Raw genomic sequence first — 7,455 nt, 5'->3', positions numbered from 1 at the left:
ATGTCATGTCTAAAGAAATAAATGAACACAAAGTCTATGGAAGCGAATGAATTTACCGTAATGATTTATAAACTCTGTAAATTTACTCTTGAAACATAACAGGATTGTGTGTTTTGGATGCAAATAATACATAAGCAGCCAATGGTATAAATTATAAAACTCATTTTTATTATTTTTCGTAGTAAAACATCATTTTCATTTTCTCTTGAGGCACAATGAATCACAGAGATACTTCGTTCTCGGATTTTGTTAATTCACGGTTTCATTATCATTTTACATTGAATAAGAACATGATACTTATTGTGTGATGCACAAGTGAACTATCCCTTAAACAAAAAACCTTATTTTATATTATATTTATATCCAAACAGAACTGAATTTTAATGTACGTTTTGTTATGCGTTTACTTTTCTACATTGGCTAAAGGTATAGGGGGAGGGTTGAGATCTCATAAACATGTTTAACCCCGCCTCAATGTTGCAACTGTCCCAAGTTAGGAGCCTCTGGCCTTTGTTAGTCTTGTATGATTTTTTATTTAGTTTCTTGTGTATAATTCGGAATTTAGTATGACGTCCATTATCACTGTACTAGTATACATATTTTTTAAGGGGCCAGCTGAAGGACGCCTACAGACTTGGTACAGGACATTTAAATAAAAAATGGTGAGATGGTCCTGATAAACGATATCAGGAATTTTAATGTTTTAAAAGAACACATTTAGAATGACAAAAATACCTAGCTGCGAGGAAAAATCAAAACGAAATGTCTCAAACTAAATGGCAAAATGAAAAACCGACAAAGACGATTAGTGAACAAGTATACAAATTAGTCAATGTGTAAACTAACCAAGCGATTCGTTATTAGATCAACTAGATGGGAAAAAATGATTGAATCGAAAAAGAATATACCCAGTTATTCAACTTAAACCATACATGTAGGAGAAAGAAGCAAAGGCTAAAAAGATTAACAACGTCGATTGCGTTATGAAGTTATATATGTACTTTAAGCTGGGATCACACATTCACGATTTTTACTGCCAGCATTAACAGGACCATTCCCTATTAAAACTTCTAAAAATTCCGATAAAGATCCTATGTATAGTGACTGGAAATTGAAACCTTAATAAAATTGGAGAAATCATTTATCGAATCACGGCAACAATCAAATATTGTTCAGGAAGCGTCCAAATTCAGCCGGTTCTAGCTGAATTTGTCCCGATTGTCTCGTTCTAAATCCGCATGTCTTTCGCATGATACAAAAAGACCAAATTTGTCACGATAGCGTCCCGATTCTCTCTTTTTGTTATTCGACAGTGATCAGGCAGTGGGACCCTACAGTGAACTGACGCTGACAGAAGTTATCCGTTAGTTAGAAAGCTATCACCATATCCGGTATGATCAGGTACTTGCGAAACGCAATCCTATCACAGTCTGTTGTATCACATTGCACACGGCTTTATCTTGACTCAGTCGTATTGTGTTCTTTAATTGTCTTGACTCTGACGTGGGTATCATTGTCGAATTTCGTCGTTCACACATTGTATCTATTTGAGAACAGACAGCGCTAAGACACGAAAACTTAAAAGGTCGAAATACTATCCTCATTGATATGGAGTGTCCTAACATTGTCCGGACAAAGCCGTATACGTTCGTAACAAATTCCTACAGATTGTTAATGGTCTGAAGAGATTGGTCTAAAACCCTGACAGATAGATGCGTCCCGTAATTTGTCATTGCTGTTTTATTTTGCCGATTGAGAAAAGATTGCACGAGTGCGAACCATCTTTTCGACACATTTCGTAATATTAATACGAAATTCGGCAATAATACCAACGTCAGAGCTCAGACAATTACAGATCAGAATACGACTGAATCAGGAAAGAGTCGTATGCAATGCGGAACAGGAGAATGGGATAGAATTGTGTTCCGACAGTACCTGATCAGCCCGAATATGGCGGCAGTTTTCTCACGGATATTTTCAGTCAGCGTCAGTTCTTGTTCTGATCACTGTCTGATCTCTGCCACATCCCATTAGGTAAAGTCTGGACGCTGTTGGGACGGGTGGTCGTTTTGTACCATGCAAAATATACAAATCGAATTGAGAAAGGTATAATCGGGAAAAATTTCTGCTTGAAACGCCTGTATTTGGACGCTACCTGAACAATATCTAATTGTTGCCGTGATTTGATAAACGTTTTTACAAACTTAAGTTTAAGTTTCAATTTCAACCACGATCCACAAAATCTTGATCAGACTGTTGACAAATTTTAATCGTGAATGGTCCTGTCAAGAAAGGCAGTAAAAATCGTAAATCTGTCGTGGTGCTTGTCCGACCTCTCCGAACCATTCCCGGTCCATAGGAATATGTAAGAACGTATACTAGTCGCTGAGAGAATATTAAGACATTTAAGATCAATATTGAGGATATTAATTAGGACTTTTTAACTTATAGTGTCTTGTCTTGAAGAGCATTGAGGACCAAACATTAAAAAAAAAGATTTGCCAAATACATCTAAGGTAATCTATTCCTTAGGTAGAAAAGCCGTAGTATTTAAAAAAAGTTATATTTTTGTTAACAGTTAATTTATAATTATCCCCATCTCAATGATAATTCATGTCAACACAGAAGTGATGACTCCTGGGACGGTTATAATAAAAACTCTACCAGCAGTGGCATCGACCCAGTGATGTAAGTGGTTGTAAATTTGTGCTTACCTCTTTGACATCATGTCGGTTTAGTAGACAGACAGAATTAAATTTTCATTTAACAGTAACTTGTCATAGTCATTAGTATGCAAGTCACTTATAGTCCAATGAATCAACAACTCAACTGTTTTTCAAATAATTGTTATTTTAAATATAATTATATGTATATAACATTTTGCTGATGGAAATCTTTAGTTCATTTTTTAATTCAAAAATATTTGGAACGATTCTAATTTATGACAGTTAGCCATTATCCATTGTTTTGGATTATTTCATTGGTAAGTAAACTTATGAAAGAAATACTTAGAATTTATACTATACTTTTAGTGTACTGTTTGGTAAATTGCTTTGCGATATGGATTTAGTTTATTGATAAAAGTCAAGAAGGGAGAAGTGCACTAGTTGCTTAAATCCTTTAAGTATCAAAAAAATATTTAACTTCAAGGTAATTTCAAATAGGGAAAGTCAACAAAACTGACAACATCAAATGTTATCAACCAACTGAACAAGTAACATATTGACTTGGTACATGTATAGGTTTTTTCTTTAGTAAATGGTGAGTAAAAACCTAGGATTTTTTATTAGCTTAAACTCCCACTTGAATACCAGTTTGCTTCCTGATGATTAAAGAATATAATTTATGGTCATAAATAATTGAATACTTGAACCACTTAAAAATTAATATATTATTTCCCAACTTGTATATTCTCTAAAGAGAATTAATAAAAAAAAAATGTGGACCTGATTTAATAATTTACATAGGCATTTATCTCTTAATTAGTTTTATAATTAGTATATTAGAACCTTTTTTGTGGACTGATTCGGAATTTTTTACACAATATTTGTTTTATTATCACCTTTTCATATTTAGTCTTTGAAAGAGTAAAATCAAAAAACTTCCGAACGCCGAGGAACATTAAAGAAATGTGGGGAATTTTGATATTACTGATCATTTAAATTCTGATATGCGGCATAAATCCAGCAGAAATACAATGTCATTAAAGATTAAGGGTTCATCCCCAAGCTAGAATGCAAATAGAAGACGCTACGTATGGCATTGATATTTCCGTGTACAACTATTAACGATATAAAGATAGAAAGAATATACCAGAAGAAAATCAGTTATCTCGTTTCCATATTAACGGGTTTCTCATCTCATAATATAAGAAAACAAGAATGTGTCCTCAGTACACGAATGCCCCACTCGCACTATCATTTTCTATGTTCAGTGGACCGTGAAATTGGGGTAAAATCTCTAATTTGGCATTAAAATTAGAAAGATCATATCATAGGGAACATGTGTACCAAGTTTGAAGTCGATTGGACTTCAACTTCATCAAAAACTACCTCGACCAAAAACTTTAACCTGAAGCGGGACAGACGGACGAACGGACGAACGGACGAACGAACGAACGGACGGACGGACGGACGAACGGACGCACAGACCAGAAAACATAATGCCCCTCTACTATCGTAGGTGGGGCATAAAAATCAAATTTTCTGCTCTTTGGTCGGTTTTGTCTCCTTGATACATTCCCCATACCCATTCTTAAGTTTGTTATCTATACACATCTTCTGACTTCATGTCTGATGATTTTTCTGGAAGTTACAATCGGCCAACAATACACATGGTATCCTCTGACGTTGCGAAAATTAACAACTTAATTTTATAGGTTCACATTTTCCTGGATTATCATACGTATATACCAATAATGAATTTGTCTGATACAATACCAAAATTTTTCCAACAGAATGTTTCTAAATAAGATACAGGCATATTTTAATGTTACCAAAACAAATGCCTATGTTTGTTAACAATTTAATCCAGTATTAATAAAACCATTGTTTTTAAAGTCGGCAGCAGTTTCCCCATAGACACAGTTTATGTATAGATAGAACAGATGAACGTTAATAGATCGTGATTGTGAATTAATCTTTGTATTATATCATATACTGAATGTTTTGATGTAATTGCATTTTCATTTTTCTGTTTGCTGCAAAAGTAACCATAATTATGTGTTAAATTGTTCTATAAATTTCTATCATTACTAATATGCATTTGTGTATTTATGTATTTAGCTATTTCTTTTGTGTCCCTTTGATCGTTCAGGTCTTCCGCGTTATACGGTTTATTTCATACGGCTTTCATTTTGTATTTGCTTTGAACGTTCCTGATCAAGGAAAAACACGAAAAGTGTTTCATATGCATGATATTGATAGTGATACTTTTTTCATTCTATCTTCTACTATCAATTTCTAATAAAGGATACCATCAACGCTATTCAGCATTTTCTTTAAATTGTAAATCTTTCTTTGGTTCAACGTTCATTGTATCGGTTGTCGTATATTTTACAGTTCGTCGTATTGTTTAGCGCATATCGTTTCGTTCAGGCTATCTATAGCAAAGTCTTTTCAATTCTAATAAAATAATAAAAGTAAATATATAACGGTCCATAATTATTGTCTGAGGTACGTTAAAACCACCAAAAAATCTTGATATAAATAATTATGTAAATAAACACAAATGAACATGAATTGAATGACAAATCTTAATTGATTAATTAATCAGTTACATATATCAATTGTATGCATGATTCTTCATTAGCAAGACGTTCGACAGTACAGTAAATGTATTCGGAATGAGTCATTTTGGGATGGCGTTTCCTCGTACATGTACCTGTATACATGGTTGAAATTGCAACCATCCACTTTTCTGTATATATTCTTCTAAGAATTAATAGATGGTGTTTTTTTGTACATTATACGAGATGAAAAAATTGATAATCACATTTTGCATGAAGCAAAGTATGAATAAAAATTAAGAAAAAATAGCTTCCAATTCTAAAAATGAAATCGAAATTATATCATCACTTTGTGTCTTTGAAAGTAAATTGAGGCAGAACTTGTGCAACAGCACTTAGCGTTAAATGAATTGCAAATATGTTAATTTCAAAAGTAGATTATGTAGTTTATAAAATATTTATCAAATTTCTATTATACATTTTGTAGTATGCACGTTTGTTTTCAGGTAGTAATTAAGCGTTTCAAATTTCTATTAATTATTCATATGATTATATATTAGTGTATACATAATACTAGCAATCTTTTTCAAAATATTTTTTTTGTTGAAAAAACTATTTTTTAATAGACATGAACATATGGTGTTGAAAATTAGATAGATGATCCAAATAATTATGTTCTTCGATTGCTATTACACAAATTGAAAACATAATGACGAAACAATATGACTCATTTTTCATCCAAAAAAAATTCATTGTCTGTATAAATTAAAAAAATATTCTCTTTAACTGTAATGTAAGATTGTGGATGGATAATTCATGTATGCTGCTTATGGTTCAGTGGCAACTATTACATGTATATATACTCTTACGATAACATATCAATGTGATATGATTATACGGATGTATGTATGAAGATCTCAGTGGTCCACAAGAAGACTTACTCTAGGTACTCTTACTCAATGTTCCCCATTCTGTTAACAAAACCGACACGCTGAGTCGATACGCTAGCTACTCTTGCACAATATTCTGACCGATACATCTTTCCATTTCTCCAAAATGTCGCATGCTGAAGAAGAAGACTACTAAGAAAGTTACCGTTGTTTAGTTTTTTTTAATTTTGTCAAGGTCGAGAAATGCAACCTCCCGGCAGGAAGGGGATCACGCAATTAGGGTATCACCGATGCGGTTATTAAGTATAGAACGAATCCCTAGAACAAACTTTTATACTGTCCAGTTTTTTATGTTCCTCTCATTATTCGAAAGGGAGCTTGTCGATTCTCATTTTACTATTACTTTTTGTAAATTATGTTTTCGTTCTCTCATTCTGAACGAATTCATGTGAAAGTTGTATCAAAATATTTGCCACTGGTCGATAGTAATTTTATGCAATTATGTTCTCACAGAAGTTTCAGGATATGTTTATTATAACACTTCCAAAATTCGTCCATCCGAAACGCTATTCTGGATTTTTCCTCGTCAGCAACGCTCAAACCCGAACAGTTGGTAGCCAGGGATGTATGTATACGTTTAAACTTCCAGAGTTATTATAAGATGACCAAAAATGAATAGTTAAAATCAGCTGACGTCAATTAGCAGCACCTTACTACTACATAAGGTACTGAAAAAGGTTGGATGTCAGCATTACAAACCTAAACTGCTTATGGAATAATATTATCACTCACGCAAAAAACATAAAGATATTGAAACAGAATTATTATATATAGAATTATATTCGATACAAGGATGCTTCCAAACTTGCTGTGAGGTGAGGGGTTTTGTACATGCGAAGGCATCACTATGAATATAAATGAATAAAAACAATAAAAAAAAAACACTTATTCCGCTATTTTTTAATTTGTTTTGTGGTTTTGTCATCCGAAATGGTTATTGTGTGTCATCAATTACGGTATATAACTCATGGGTTCTAACAAACGATAAAACCTTTTCAGACTCACTAAAATAGTAAACACATTCTTATTTATAGGGCACTTGCTACGAGATACATAATTTTTTGTTCAATCATTAATGATTACGGCAGTGTATCCAAACCTAGAAGTTAAAAATCAACTTCTTTCAATTTATTAATAAACTCATCATGGATACCAGGATTAAAATTTTATATTTACGCCAGACGCGCGTTTCGTCTACAAAAGACTCATCAGTGACGCTGGAATCAAAAAATGTTAAAAAGGCCAAATAAATTACGAAAATTATGTTTTGTAGTATTC

This window comes from Mytilus galloprovincialis, chromosome 8 (genome assembly GCF_965363235.1).
Source record: "Mytilus galloprovincialis chromosome 8, xbMytGall1.hap1.1, whole genome shotgun sequence".
Taxonomy (NCBI): Eukaryota; Metazoa; Mollusca; class Bivalvia; order Mytilida; family Mytilidae; genus Mytilus; species Mytilus galloprovincialis.
Note: the sequence above shows the minus strand (reverse complement) of the source record.